This window comes from Cupressus sempervirens, chromosome 5 (assembly GCF_028749045.1).
Source record: "Cupressus sempervirens isolate cs-2001-9-10 chromosome 5, ASM2874904v1, whole genome shotgun sequence".
Classification (NCBI taxonomy): Eukaryota; Viridiplantae; Streptophyta; class Pinopsida; order Cupressales; family Cupressaceae; genus Cupressus; species Cupressus sempervirens.
The window spans coordinates 54,430,026-54,447,329 of record NC_143122.1 but is presented as its reverse complement, the minus strand read 5'-3'; positions in this window follow the sequence as shown (position 1 = coordinate 54,447,329).

Below are 17,304 nucleotides of genomic sequence, written 5' to 3'. Positions count from 1 at the left end.
GTGAAGCATATTTTAGAGATGTTGAAGTGTCTTTCTTTCCCTTTAGGAAAAATTTCTCCAATTTCTTGATCCATAAAACTAAAAGATAAATATTTAGGCTAGATTATGTGAAAATATAATTAGTTTATTTATTTTGCATGTATAAGATTTTCATTTATTTCTTCAGTTTGATAAAAAAGAAAAGCTTCCATTTAAGGATCACAATCTAAAGATTCTTTTATAGTCCCATGTAAGATATCATGTTTCTCTTGATATTTTTCACCCATATTGAAAGAAAAAGTTTATAGTTCAGGAGGAAAACAAAATGTAGACATGGAAATATTTGTACCATTCTTTGCACCATCAGAGTTAAATTCATTGATCCCAAATTCATTGATATTACCATTTGTATCTAAAATCCCACACCAAAATTCCTCATCTGAAACTTTCAAGAAATTGTCAAGGACATAGATATTTTTATATTCTTCCAATAATACCTCTTCCATAGGTGAAATGAATAGTTGTTCTTTCTTGCCTATTTGCATGCATACCAAAGGAATCTTGAATCTTTCACTTTCACCTTGGTGCAAGTTTTATGTCATCCTAATATTTCTCTTTCTCAAGATTCTTTAGTACATAATTTGTTGAATGTACACACTTCAACAACCATGCAGTTTGACAATCTTCATAAGGATTCAAATTTCTCCTTTTTGCTTTAGAGGTACTTTCCTTATAAACATTTGAAAATAGATGAAGTACCTTATCACCTATAGCCAATATTTCTTCAAGATTTGGTGGAGACCTCTACTTAAACTGGTTCATTTTTTGGGTCCAATAGCGAACCATTATTATAGAATCTTTAAATGCATAGATTCTTGAAGCTTATTTCTTAAAAAGGCATCAATCTTCTCGCCTTCTCCAGTAGAGTCTCTAAAAATATGTTACTGAACAAAGTTGTCCTTCAAAAATAAATACACAAACCCACTCCAAATGCCCAAAAAGAAGAATAAATAGCACTAACATATGGATAGATTAGCATTGAAATGATAACCTTTCTCTGAATTGAGAGGTACAACTCCCTCATATTCAAATTTGTGTTTAAAATAATCCTTCCTCTTTAGGAAATAAATACTTGCAACTAGAAAAATAATATAAACATTTATTAATGGCACAAATTCCAATGATAATCAAGAAAATGAAACAAATACTTATCAATGATAATGTATGTAAATATTGATAGTGAAAAATATCTCAATATATTCATAAATCTTCAAATACATATTTTAAAATATTGATTAAACACAATTCATCAATATTCTTGCATAATCGTGATACACAGGTCACTTCCTTTTAATAGAATGCAAGCTATCAAAAGAAACGGATGCATGAAAAAGAAAAATATTTTGAAAAAATATTCATTTCAATAGAAGATTGAAACTTGGTTGTAGAACTCTTATTTTTATCAAAAAGGAGAGAGCCCTTTGCATAGTAAAATTTCCCCCTTTTTAAGAGATTACAATGATGAAGAAGTTGGGTAACCACCCCCACTTCTTTTAGCCAAACATTTCTCTTCAAGAATTATATCATCTCTTTCAACTCCTCACTTTCACCCACCTTTTGAAGATTGTGTGTAATAATTATTGTACACCATAATCATAAATAATTCTTTAAAGAACTTAATTATATGAAAGATAAAAAGTTTCAATTTCACTGACACACTATTTTTTTAATTATTATTTTGCACATTATGATAAATATTTATCTCTTTAAAGAAATAAATATTTGAATTCAAAAAATATTTTTAAATCTAATGTGTGGATGAAAAAAAAAATCTAACAAGTTGTCATGTGGGCTACATATTCTTCTTTGGTAAGTTCCAAATTAGAATCCTATTATACCTTTGGAACAAGATCTTACATTTTCTTGTTTCTTTCTTCTCATCATGGTATGGGTGTCTTCCCTAGTTATACTCAATCTTGTTGATGTTATAGGAAAATTTATAGCCAATACCTCATTGTTGATGAGGTTGCACCCCAATCTATTGTCCCTTTTGAATAAGAATGATTGAGTAATGACAAGAGAAGAGGATAAGTAGAAGGCATATATGATGAGTCCTCAACAAGTCATCCTTTCCACTTGACCAGATATTCTTCATATTCTTTGTTCCTTGTACTTCTACCAACTCGTTTGTCCAATATGTCCTCAATCTCCTTTGTAATTGAAGTAGCTATTGGAATACTCCATTATGCTTATGTGACTGCATCTCCATCACCTCCTTCATAATATTATGTTAGATCTAAAAATTTAAATACTGGTGAAATATTCAGTTCAGCAGGCAACCCTACTTCATAGGCATTTCCAAAATCATGCCTTTTCAATATCTTGTATGGTCCAAACTTCTTCATTTTAGCTTATTATATGTACTCATTGGAAACATCTATTTCCTGAAATGAAGCATGAATTCATCTCCAATGTAATATTCCTTATACCTCATTTTCTCATATTCCTTAGTCTTATATTACATATTCATCCTTGTAATGTGCTTCCTCACCTCTTCATGGATGGTCTTCAAATATGTTGCAAAATACTCCACTCCAACACTACTTATCTCTCCCTTATCTAACTTCCCCAATTCAAAAGCATTTCTAGGACTGTTCCCATATACAATCTAGAATGGTGATTTACCAATACTCCTATTAACAAAATTATTGTATGCAAATTATGCATGTGGTAAAATCATATATCCTAGTCTTTTGGCTTATCTCCAACCAAGCATCTCAATGAATTCCTCGAACTTTGATTCACAACTTATGTTTGTCCATCAGTCTATCATGGATGATGTGATGAACTAAAGTTCAAATTTATCTTTAACTTCTTCCACAATGTACACCAGGAATGCCAAACAAACTTGCTATCGCAATCAGAAACTATGCTCTTTGGCAAAACATGTAGTCTCACCACTTCTCTGAAAAATAACTTTTCCATATGAACGTCAGTGATTCAAACTAGAACTTGGAAGGGTTAATTGTTATTCAAAATGGTAATAACCTTAGGAATTTAGCTAGGTGGGATTTCCCTCCTTGGGGCTGGTGTAAGATTAAGTTTGATGGGGCCTCAAAGGGCAACCTAGGGATGACGGGTTGCAGAGTCATCATCTAAAATATGAACTGGGACAATTTGGGTGTGATGGCCATCCCTATTGGAAAACAAATGGATCATGTGGTGAAAGCTAGTGGTGCTCTCGATAGTCTTTGTTATGCCAAGAGTATGAATTTGGACAAGATTTGGCTTGAGGGGGACTCCCACAATATTATTAGCTACCTTAATAAAATTAACAATCCTTCTTGGAAAATTCATAATATTATATGTAAGGCCATTTGTTTAATTAATTTCTTTGAGATTTGTGTTAACACTCATAACTATAGATAAACTAACCATGTTGCTGACTGGGCTGCGAATGTGGCATGAAAAAGTCATGAAAAGTTGATTTGGAATAATGGTGATAATATTCCTATCAAGGGGTTATCCTTGATTGAGTATGACAAGGTGAGAAGTAGGAAAAAAATTTGTATTAAAATATGGCAATAAGGATTAATTATGATTTGGGCAGGTTTGAGGTGTGACAGGTTATGATTAGATTGGTAGAGACTTTTCATTCATGCCACATGGATTGCGGGTTTATTTGTTCACCAATAACTTTTGCTATGATATCAACACCGGGTTTTTCTTTCTGAATGTTTATTCTAAGATAGTGAGGATCTACAACAACTTGAAGAAGATGGGAGGAAGGAGAAAGAGGGTTGAACTAGCTAGCTACAAGGACTGGAAGAAGAAGACAGAGATCTAGGAAATTCTAGAATAGGGGAATTTCACAAGTTTTGTTGAGAAGCTTAAAGGTAGCAACCCTTCTATTACTCACCAATTTATTAAGACTTGGAAGGATGGGAGTATTTTGGTGGGTAATTAGAGAATGGAGGTTATAGAGGACATCATTATAGAAGCTATGGGCCTTGATACATAGAAAATCAATTTCTACACAGATAGGAAGCTTTCCAATCAGGCAGTGGAAGATTTTGTGGATACGGCTAAAGAGCATAATAGGTTGGTTAAAATTGGTAATTCTTATTTTAGCCTTGGTTCCATATCACATCCTTGGAGTTTTTTCATGTTTTTAGTAATTGAATACTTAACTTTGGATGGTCACTTTACTATGATATTTGGGTGTCATTTCATGTTGGTAAACCATTTTAGGCATAGAGGAGGCTTAATCTTCCCTTCTACCTCAAGAAATCATTGGGTAATACAATTTTAGATATTCAAAATGATCCTAAGGGTGACCATGCTTGTCATGAGGGCTTAATGGTTTTGGTTATGAACCTACTCAAATCCAAAAAAGTGGACAGACCCTGTTATAGTAAGAAAATTATGGAGTGTGAGACTAAGGGGAGTCAACTGGATGAGGGTTTTAATGAGGATATGGAGGATGAGGTTATAGAGATCGAGTTTAGGAAGAGGTAAAAGCTTGACCTTGGGAGCTTTTCTAGGAAGAAAAGGAAGATTAAGGAGGTTGAATCGAATATGAAATCTAAAGAGGAGCTGGAAGAGGGTAATGGGAAAAGAGGAATCATTGGTATGGTTACTAGAAACAAGGGGAAGAATAAAAATAGGGTTTCAAACATACCTTCTAATGATGAACTTCTGATTAAGAGGATGGAGCAAAAAGGGAAGAATGTGCTTTCTCAAGGGAAGGTTGATGTTAAAGGGCCTAAGGAGACTGATTATGAAAGAGACAATTTGGACAAGGATGAGGATTACCTAACTCATAACAAGGAAAATGAAGACCAAGGGTTTTTGAAAGGGATCTTTGGTAATCTAGGGCTAATGAAGAAGGAAATCAATAGTTTGAAGTAGCAGATGTAGAAATTTTGAGAGAGTATGATCAGCTTAGCAAAACCATTATAGCAGAGAGAACTCTGGGACAACATATTGATAGACTTTCTAAGGTGATTAGTAATGATGAAGGGGTTAAGAATATTATGAAATATTTTCCACCCTTGGAAGCCAGGAACAAAGCTTTGGATTAGCTGAATAAAGACTTCTAGAAAAGGTTGGATTATCTGGATAACATAGTGGTTAATATGGAGAAGACAGTTAAGAAACTAGCTGATAAGAATTGTTATGTTCTAAAGACTATGACAAACAACATTAGTACTCTTCTGAACAAATTTAAATAGGGGAAAGGTCAAGGTTCTAAGGATATGAAAGATGACCATGGACCTAGCAAGTGTACTAGGGCTGATTCAAAAAAGATTGACGTTGTCAAAGCCAAATAAATGGATGATTAGAAGGCGTCTACAAATAATATGAACATCCTTGCAGAAAAAGTAGTGGATTTACTAAAGACCCTATAGTTGGTTTTGTATTGTCTTTTTTCTTTATTTTTGTTATCTTTTCCTGCTGATTATTTTATGGCTACATGTTTTAGCTAGTTCTATTCTCAAGTTTTGATGCACAGTTCTTCTAGGTTTTTCTAGTCTTGTTCTTATGTTCCTATGTAAAGGGTTTTGGGTCCTTTAAAACCTATTTTTACTTAATCAAAACATCACTAGTCTTCTTGTAGGGGATGAAATATGCCAATTTTTAAAACCTATCAACCATTAAACAAACAGAATCGTGCCCATGTTGAGTTCTTGGAAAACCAAGAACAAAATCCATGCTAACATCCTCCCATGACTTTTTTGGTATAGGTAATGGCTAATACATCCCTATATTCTACTTCACCCATTTTACCATCTAACATACTCTAGAACTCTATACAAACTTCTTAATATCTTATTTCAACTATGGATAGTAATAATTCCTAGCAACCAAAGCAATAGTTTTATATCTACCAAAATGTCTAGCCAATCCTCCACTATGATTCTTCTTTATGATATTCTCTCTCATAGAACTTCTTGGAATACACATATGACTTCATTTGAATAGAATACTATCCTAGATTAAGAAATCCAACCACTTCACCCTATCAAGTGTAGCAGGTTTTGTACAAGCTTTCCAAAAATTTTCAAAATCAGAATCTTCAAGATACAAATTAATGTGTTCTTTGAATCCAACCACCTCAATCTGCATCTTTATCAACAAAATTTGTCTCCTACTAAGAGAATGTACAACTTTGTTAGACTTCCCACTCCTATGTTTTAACAAAAATGTATAACTCTACAAAAACTCAACCCACTTCAAGTTCCTTTGGTTCAATATTCCTTGACTATTCAAATATTACAAAGCTTGATGATTAGTATATAGAATAAACTCCTTAGGAAGAAGATGGTGTCTTTAGTTCTTTAATGCCTAGACTATAGCATACAATTCGTGATAATAAACATAATACTCTATTTTGGAATCATTCAACTTTTGACAAAAATAAGCAACAAGTCTACCTTCTTGAATCAAAACAACTCCTTCTGTGAGACCACTAGCATCACAGTCTAATTGAAATAACTTGTTAAAATATGGAAGTGCTAAAGCAGGTTGTTCTATAACTTTATGTTCAATAGATTAAAACTCTTATCTTCTCCTATAATCCACTTAACTTGTTTCCTATCCCCTCTCATTGTTTCAGTCACAGGTGCACAAATACTGCTAAAACCTCTGATGAACTTTCTATAAAAAATAGTCAGTCCATGAAAAGATCTTACCTCAATTGCACTCCTTGGTGTAGTCCATTCAACCATAGCATTTAGTTTCTTAGGGTCCATTTTTAGATCTTCTGTTGTAACTACAAATACCAAGTACACTAAGTCCTTCTTCACAAAACTACACTTATTCAAATTTAACAATAACTTTACTACTCACAACTTATCAAATATCGTATAAATGTGCATCAAATGCTCATCTAATGTCTTACTAAATATCAAAATATCATCTAGGTAGACAGTGACAAACTTACCCAAAAACTCCTTCAATACCTCTTCCATCTCATTCATTAGCATCATGAAAGTGCTCGATGCATTGGTTAGCCCAAAAGGCATGACTAACCACATGTACAATCCTTCCATTATCTTCAAGGAAGTCTTCCATTCATCTCCTTCTCTCATCCGAATTCAATGGTACCCACTTTTTAGATCTATCTTTGTGATATACACAACTCCACTCAAATAGTTCATAATATCATCCATTTGTTGCAATTGAAATATGCATTTGATTGTGATCTTGTTGATAGTTCAAAATCTATGCACATCCTACATTTTCTATTCTTCTTTGGTGCTATTATTTTTGGCACAGCACATGGACTCAAACTCTCTCAAATCAAACCCTTCTACAACAACTCATACACTTGTCTATTCAACTCTTCACCTTTTGTTGGTGTCATTCAATGCGCTACTTTGTTTGGAAAATTGGCTCCTAGAATTAAATCCATTTGGTGATAGATCTTCCTTACTAGTGGTAATCCATCAAACACATTATTCGATATCATATCTAGAAATTCCTCCAACAAATCTGCAACTTCTATAGGCACCTCTTCTACTTCTTCTTTACCATCTTTTAGAATTATGGAAAAATACATATGCCCACACCTCATCCCCTCTAGGAACTTCTTTCCATCAACAAAATATATTCTAGCAGCACTACATACATTTCATTTGTATCATTTAGTGGCTTTAGCTTATGTTTCACTCTATCCTTTATTAGTGTGTAGGTATTTGCACGACCATCATGTACAATGTTCTTGTCAAACTATCATGGCCTACCTAGTAACATATGAAATATGTCATAGGTATGATATCATAAAGTACCTCATCCAAGTAGCTTTCAATCTTGAACTTTACTAGGCACTGCTCATTGACCATGACCTTGTGGTCATCCTAGACCTAGGCAGTATAGTATGGACACAGGTGTTTCTACCTCTATAGCTTTAACTTTGTGACCATCCTTTTTGACATGAGATTTTTAGTACTTCCACCATCAATGATCACATTGATGGCACTCAATTTTACATTCCCCATTTTGAGTACCATTCCAAATTTTGAATTCATTTTGAACCCTAAAGGCACATTTTCTTGCTTGTGTACCCGACTGTCATATTAAGGCCTAAGAGGTGTTTTATGTTTCTAACACCTTGCTTTCAGTATTTCTATGCATTCTATAATGATAAATTAGCATTCTAAGTCATTTTGTGAAGTTCCATTTTGAGTAGTCTTTAATTCTGCATTTTTAACAAAGTGTCAAACAGTGATAGGAGGGCATATTTGCATTTGAATATCTGGTACCTGGTTAAGATTCATGACTCACCACTTTGAGGATGTTTAGTATGCATACCAAATAGCCCATGTTTGAAGTTTCAAGTCATTTTGAATCCGTTTGATTAGGTTTTAAATACCTCAAAGTTGGTTACTTATCTTTGTCATGAATTTGCAAGTTGTGCACAATTCTAGGAGACCTTGTTTGACTAATTATAACTTTGACCTAGTTGATCATACTAAGAAACTCCATTTTTCATTGCATTTTAGAAGTCACACACTTTCTATTTTCTTGATTTGAGCTTATGACAAATATGTTTGATCAGTTTTCAAACACGATTCCAAATACAATTCATTACTTTTAATCGGTGTCATAATGTGCAAATTGGTTGGTAACCCTATTCACAATGTTATAACTATGAATCATGATTGTTTGGATCAAATGGTTTGCTCCCCTGCATTTTACTCCAAAAATTCTTCAAGTGTGCCAATTTTCAAACCTTGATGAATCCGTCTGCATACTTTCCTATGCCTATTCCATTTGCAAATAACACTTTTCTACTAATGTTTCCAGTCCTGCAATTCTAAGTAGCCCACTTTGCACACTTGCAAAATGCGTCTCGTGATTTGTCATGAGCCCAAATCATAGAATTATATTCTCCTCATGGAAATGAACTAATTCCCCAATTTTCAAGCCTTCAAGTATCTATTCACCCAATTTTTGAAGCCAAATCCAAATGCACTTTCCTATTTTTTGACAGGTTTATCTGCAAGCAGTTCAAACTAGGCAACTTTGAATGCCGATATCTTTTAACCCAAGAGTCTTCATGACACAAGATTTGATAGGATGCAAGATTGTGGAATAAAATATCATCATATAGTTTGAGATGATCAATGGATCAGTTTGAATTGTCAATTGTTCCAAAACAAGAAAAAAAAATTAGCTAGACCCACTTTGGGGCCCAACTGATTCCATCAAGTAGATAAGTTGTTAGGGACTGAGATTGCTCAAAGGATGTTTTAATGATTATGATCATTGAAGGTTTGTAATAAGAAATTGAATAAATTGGAGTAATTCATTTGAAGTAAAAAGGAGAAATGACCCCCAAAAGACAAACATATCAAGATTATTGGCTACAATTCTAGGATCAAAAGATCCTCATATTTTGGTTCTGGCTTTTCAGATAGCAGACATTCTTATACAAAGGCTTCCTGATTTTTTTTCCAAGATATTTCTCAAGGAAGATATTTTTCATGCAATTGATGGCCTTATATCAGCAAATATATCCAGCCCATTTTTTGCAACCAGCATTTACTCACACAAATAATGTAATGCCCTTGGATGAATCAAATAGCAAAGTAGTTGGAAAAGAAGAATATCAAATGTGGAAGGTCTACCTATTGGAGATGGAATGATTCCTATCAATGGAAGGATATGTTGGCCACTATTAGTACACATGTGAAACACTTCAAAGAAATACTTCCAAATGTTTTTCAAATAATAATGCATCAAACAATCCATGGCTGGGAGCAAAATACACTGGTAGGGAAGCTATTTAGAAGAAGGTATCTACCCAGATGTTGGATGTAGCAATGTAATTTCCACTGCTAGAGGATCAATCCACAAGGAGGCAACATAGAATGCAAAAGAAAATCCCCCATGTTTGAAGATGACATCATAACTATAACCCACACAAAGTGTAGAGCATGGAGCTTCACGTCCAAGGCAAAGGGGGCACCCATGTCCCATGCAAACCAGGTCCCACATTAATGAGCATCCACTGGCATAGCAAGGTCTTTGTAGTATAAAGGAGTTGTTGAAACCATGGTTTTCACATGAGGAGTGAAGCAAAACCTGTATGGCATCAGAGCTACAACCAACATTAAAGGGTAGTCTCCGCAGCAAAGAACAGTTCAAAGAAACCCACGGTTATGTATAATAGGCAGCAGCTCGCAAAGTTGGTTTCAAGAAGGAGGATTCACGTGTTTGAAGCATCAAACAAAGAAATAAGCAGCCGCAGGTCAAAGATAACACTAACAAATTGAAAGGGAACCTGCCAGTATACAAAGAAAGCTGCAAGAAAAATAATGTCAAACCTGCACACGTAAGTAGATTTCTTTTCATTTTTGCTAGTGGAAAGAGTAGCTAAGACTTGAAGACTCATGCATCGCAAGAAGCCCACAGTCCACGACTTGGGCAAGAAATGAGGCAACGCCAGTGAAAACACTTCAAATCAATTTGTCCCACATTCACCGAGCGGGGGAGTAATAAGTTATTTAAATAGAATTCTACATAGAATGCTTAATGTCTACAAAGACAAAGGCTTTTGTGAAAGCAAAAGCTATGTGCGTGGGTCTCACCAATGATGTCAACCGGGGTCGGCAAGACAAAATTTTAAATGAAAGTGCATTAAAGCTAATGTGGCAGGAGATGAACACGATCTCGCCATTTGGCGGATTGAACAAATCTCACGTACCCGCAAAATCAAGTTGCAGGGTAGATAAAAAATGCATGAAAGTGGGCTATCACCACGTGGCGACAGGTCCCAGTAGGCGAGGATGTGGTGAAGAGCAGAAGCAACTTGAGAGGATGCATCGGATCGTGACACATGTCACAATCTGACGGACGATGCAATCCCACATTATGGAGATGCGAAGGATTTAAAAAATGCGGGAAAGCGGGCTGGGTCCCAGTGGCGCTGACGTAGCGGATGATGCAGAGGACTCAGCGAATCACCAGGTGCCATGTGGCACAAATTTCAAGGTAGTCATACGGGAAAATCACAGGGCAACACGTGGCTTGGTCAAACTTGGGTTGACCCGAATGAAAAGCATATGGAAAAAGAAAAATGATTTTGAATGTCTTTTTAAAATTATTTTTCAAAGTGATTTGCATGATCAAAAATTTTAAAATTCAAAAAGGGCATTTATTCTAAAGTTTTAAACTTTAGATTAAATTAAATTTTTAAAAAATTTTAAGTTCAAAAGATGTGCAGACATGAATTTTGTATCAGAGGAAGACATTTTCAAACTGATGTTCTGGGCGTTTCTGTGAGGCCAGATAGGTGATGTTATATATCACCAGAATCGTGAGAATCTAAATTTTTTGATTCTGGTGTTAGTTTTTGCACAAAACACCACCGGTTCCTGCTATAAGGGGATTTATCTCAGGTACCTAAATCACAACTATATTTAGGTATGAAAGTTCAGAATTGTTTCCTCGCATGGTGATGACTTGAATTTGGTTAAAAGGCAGTAAAAATTCAATTTGGGTTGAAATTTGTTTAGAATTCATTCAGTAAAAACTGAGATTTCACTGGCATTTCAGTGGGAAAATTAGATATTTTGGTGACTCGGCAAGTTTTCATCATTCAGAAATAGACATTTGCAAATCAGTTGCAAGAATTGATGAAGACAAAGATTAGATAAAAAGGGAGACAGATTAGAGAGAATTTTTTTATTGCAAAGGAGGGAATTTCAAGTGGACACTTGTCGTCTTTAGAACAAATTTGGGAATTCTTTCTTGTCTATATCTTTCTTTCTCTGATACATTGTAAGGGTTCCAATTCCTTGGAAGAAATTTGCTCATGACTGTGATACCAAATTTTGGATCCAGTTCTTGATGCATTCCCATGATTGTGACCACATTCTTCAGCAATATTCTTCTTGTATGAACAGCAATAGGAAGATAAGTACAGATAGTTCAGATCTGTTAGGTTTTTTCATGTCTTTCATTTCATGCATAAGACTGTATAGTTTCAAGGAAATAATGCAAAGAGCAGCAGATGATTAAGTTTCAGTTGAATCTTGTCTCCATTCTCATTGAGTTTCAATGTTTTATGATCTCTAAACAAAGAGCTTAGGTTGTAGTTGCAGTCCCCTAAGACTGTATGTTGTTTCATTGTTGCTGATAATTCAAGGAATTGTGTAAATACTTCATAGAAATCAACAGGGTTGTAGATTTATTAAGGAGGATATCAGGTAAGAATGAGATTTAAACTAAACATAGATGTCTATTTACAAGTTAAATAGATAGATCTATATCTGAAGATACACATATGTCTCAGATATTCATATGTATGTTTGTGATCCATGAATTTTCCCAATGGACTAGGCACTGATCAGCTACAGGGTCACTTAGTTTCTGTTGTTGCATATCTGAGGTTTTGCTGAATTCAACATTATTAATCAAACATTCTTTTCACCTTTCATGTTGAAGGACTTAAGTGTTTAACCCTCACTCAGCTTGAGAATATCCTAGATTTGCAATTTGCTACTATAGATCTACGTTATCACATAAGCCTTTAGGAGATTTAGGGGTTTTATCTGCTTCATATTAGATTCAGTGTATGCTTTGATAACTGGTACCATATAAAGAATCTACAGGTTCACCTGCCTAGGTTTTGCAGAGCCTGAAGTAGAAGAAGGGTCATGCCTTATAGTTGGCCTGTTGTCAGAAATGGCATGTTGAAAATGGGAGTTAGCTACCCCTAGATATGTCACTTTCTCATTGGGATAATTGAAAACACTCCAACGTTTTCAAACACCAACATAGTCCATTGACAAAAATCATAGATCTATCTCTACCAAGAGGTATATGCCTTTACATTTTGATGGCATTCATGATTTCCCAAACACCATGTCATATGACCTTAGAAAACATTTTCTTAAATTCAATGGGAACCATTTGGATTTAGCCAATCAACATATTCAGATGTTCAGTGATTTGATGGGTGATTGTGAGATTACTCATGAGGATGTGCACATGAAATTATTTGTTCAAAATTTAGAAAGTGATGCTAGAGATTGGTTTTCCTTTTTACCAACATGTTTTATTTCATCTTGGAGTGAGTTGCATTCAGCCTTCATGGAGCAATTTGGAGAAAGTGTAAACATATTTAATTCATATAGTAAATTTTTAAGGATTCATATTGAGAATGATGAACTTGTTCCTCAACTTAATATCAGATTTGCAAGAACCTTGCATGAGATCCCTGAGAAATGTAGACCGGATGATCAAGTGAGTCTAATAGTTAATCTTGATGCATTTGATAAGAAAATAATTTATCAATTAAGGGATAAAGAACCCAAGACTTTATATCAGGCTTTTATGACCTCTATGGATATTGAAAACAGTTTGAAGTATGGATCAACTAAAGGTCCTTTTTCTATGAATGAGTGCTGGTATAATTGTTGGGTGATGCGACGTGCTCCCCTGCCCACAGGTGGTTAATTATGTGGTGTTCCATGTTTACTAACAGTCATGGCTTTTGGTGCAACGGTAAATGGGCCCTACAATTGGTATCAGAGCTTGGTTTTGGCCTAGTCATAGGTTCAAATCTCCCCGGTGCCTTCCTAACCCGCGTAAGCACCTGGTATGCGTGTCAAGGGGGAGATTTTTGGGTGATGCGATGTGCTCCCCTACCCACAGGTGGTTAATTATGTGGTGTTCCATGTTCACTAACAGTCATGGCTTTTGGTGCAACGGTAAATGGGCCCAACAATAATGGTTATGAAAGAAAATTTGAACATATTTTTGACACTTAAATTCCAAATTAGAATATCAACACCCCTACCATAATGAATAATCAAATTGAAATTTCAAATCAAAATGTGTGTGTAGAGAAGAATGAGTCTATTGCAAATGAAGACACATATGTTTGTGATGTTACAGCAGTAAGTTGTATTTTATACTTTGATAGAAATGAGCAATGTGATGATATTATAGATCAAGGATTAGCTACAATAGTGAGTTCTTCTAGTGTTGATTATGTACATGATGATATTGTTAAAGTTTCTAGACATGAAGTTGTTGCATCTAGATCTCAATCTTTTGCAAGTAAGGAGGCTGAGAGTTATGTCTCTAATGATGAGTTTAATGTTGTCGATCTAATATTCCATGGAAGTAACACAAGATGAAGAATTTGAATCACACTTATCTCAGTCATAGTCAAAAGAAAGCAATGATGGAACAGAACATTCATACGAAAGTGAAGGTATGATTTCTTTTTTGGAATCTAAAAGTGAAAATGCATCCCAGTTTTTGCATTATACAAATAAATTAGTTGATGAAGAATTGGAAAGTGATTTGTCCTCAAGGTATGAAGATAAATAAATGGTGAATCCAATTGATGCTAATCAATTTGAACATGAAGATCTCAAGGAAGGGTTGTCAAGTGTTTTTACAGTTGACAATAAAGTTGCAGCATGTAATGAAGGGTTTAGGAATGAATCATGGTCTATCTATAATGGTTATACTAAAAAAGATAATGAAGAGAATGCAATTATGGATACTATATGCTTGGTAGGAGAAATAGAAAGTGAATCTTCATCTAGTTCTAATTGTTCTTCATATGCTAAGAGTCTCCATGAAGATGAAATGGATAGTGAATTTAAAGTGTATACTAATGCTTTATATGATGAAGATTTTGATGATGATCAGCCCATCTTTTGTCAAAATGTTCAAAGAGGATCCTTTCATGGAGTTATCAATCCATTTTTTGAAGAGGACATGGAAGTTTTAGATTTAGTTGAGCTAGATGCAAATGGTGACACATTGTCATACTGTTGTAACAAATTAGAATGTTGTTCTTCCATATGTGATAGTGAATAGTCTAATGATGTTGCATTTTGTGAGCTTGAAGATGAGGTGCTTGATGGAGTTATCTTTGAAAATAAGTTGGCAATTCATAGTAAGTTTTATGATGATTCATATGAGATAAGAACTAATCAACATTTCAATTGTGATTATAATGGCGAGGTGTTAGATGAAATGGTTATTGAAAACTTGCATACACCTTGCAAGGAATTTTATGATGAATTCTTTAATGTGACTGGTCCATTTGCTAATTGTGAAGAATTAATGGAGAGCTCTAGATTAGTTTTAGTCATTGACAAGGATAATATTAGTGAGTATAGATCTAAAAACTCATTTGAATGTCAACCAGTTATACATAGAGATACACATTTTCAAGGTGTGTCTGATCTTTTTCCCAAATTTGATAGCATGCATAATTCATCTATTGAAGATAGTTATTAGTTTGATCCTGGTATATTTGAGCATGTTGACCCCTATTTTCATAGTGAGTATTATGTTAAGGATCTCCCTAATATGCACTATGAAAATCAGGGAAGTTATTTTGTTTTGCCAGCTGAGCTAATTGAGAATTTTGTTGTGTTTGGTAAAAATAATGGAAAAATATTTTCAAGCTTACCTCAAGGAGACATAAATGATAATTAAATTTTTGATAGAGGTAATAAATTTGAAGAAGTTTCAGTGGCCCAAGGTCACCATCTTATACAATTAGGAGTAGTTTTTCCCTGTTTTCAGTGAGTTGTTCGGAGAAAAATTTTGTCAGAGTGGTCTGCTTCTTCTAGACATCTTAATTCTTGTCATGCCCATAGGGGGCATGCATCCCTAGACAGAGCCACTAATGGCACTCAATTTTGCATTCCCCATTTTGAGTACCATTCCAAATTTTGAAGTCATTTTGAGCCCTAAAGGCACATTTCCTTACATGTGTACCTGGCTATCGTATTAAGGCCTAAGAGGTGTTTTATGTTTCTAACACCTTGCATTCAGTATGTCTATGCATTCTATGATGATAAACTAGCATTCTAAGTCATTCTACAAAGTTCCATTTCAAGTAGTCTTCAGTTCTACATTTTTTGCCTAAGTGTCAAACAGTGATAGGAGGGCATGTTTGCATTTGAATATCTAGTACCTGATTAAGAATCATGACTCCCCACTTTGAGGATGTTTAGTATGCATACCAAAGAACCTATGTTCCAAGTTTCAAGTTTGTTTGAATCCATTTGATTAGGTTTTGGATACCTCAAATTTGGTTACTTACCTTTGTCATGCATTTGCAAGTTGTGCACAATTCTAAGAGGCCCTGTTTGACTAATTACAACTTTGACCTAGTTGACCATACTGAGAAACTCCCTTTTGCATTAGATTTTATAAGTCACACACTTTTTATGTTCTTGATTTGATCTTATGATGAATCTGTTTGATCAGTTTTCAAACACGATTCCAAATACAATTTATAACTTTTTATCAGTGTCATAATGTGCAGATTAGTTGGTACCCCTATTCAGGATGTTATAACTATGAATCCATGATTGCATGGATCAAATGGTTTGTTCCCTACATTCTACTCTAAAAATACTTCAAGTATGCCAGTTTTCAAGCCTTGACGAATCTGTCTACATACTTTCCCAGGCCTGTTCCATTCACAAAAAATAATTTTCTACTGATGCTTCCAGTCCTGCAATTTTGAGTAGCCCACTTTGTACACTCACCAAATGCATCCTGTGATTCATCATGATCTCAATTCATAGAATTATATTCTCCTCATGGAAATGAAGTAATTTCCCAGTTTTCAAGCCTTCAAGTATCTATTCACCCAGTTTTCGAAGCCAAATCCAAATGCACTTTCCTATTTTCTGACATGTTTATCTGCAGGTAGTTTCAACTGGGCAACTTTGAATGTCGATATCTTTTAACCCAGGAGTCGTCATGATACGAGATCTGACAAGATGCAAGATTGTGGAACAAAATATTAGCATATAGTTCGAGATGATCAATGGATTAGTTTGAATTATTAGTCGTTCCAAAATGAAAAAAAATTTAGCCGGACCCGCTTTGGTGCCCGATTGATTCCATCAGGTTGATAAGTTGTTAGGGAGTGAAATTGCTGAGAGGATTTTTTAATGATTATGATCATTGAAGGTTTGTAATAGGAAATTGAATAAATTGGAGTAATTCATTTGAAGTAAAAAGGAGAAATGACCCCCAAAAGACAAACATATCAAGCTTATTGGCTGGAGTTCTAGGATCAAAAGATCCTCATATTTTGGTTCTGGCTTTTTAGATAGCATACATTCTTATACAAAGGCTTCTTGATTTTTTTCCAAGATATTGGTCAAGGAAGGTGCTTTTCATGTAGTTGATGACCTTATATCAACAAATATATCTGACCCATTTTTTGCAACTGGCATTTACTTGCACAAATAATGTAACACCCTTGGATGAATCAAATAGCAAAGTAGTTGGAAAATGAAGAACATAAAGGCTCAAATGTGG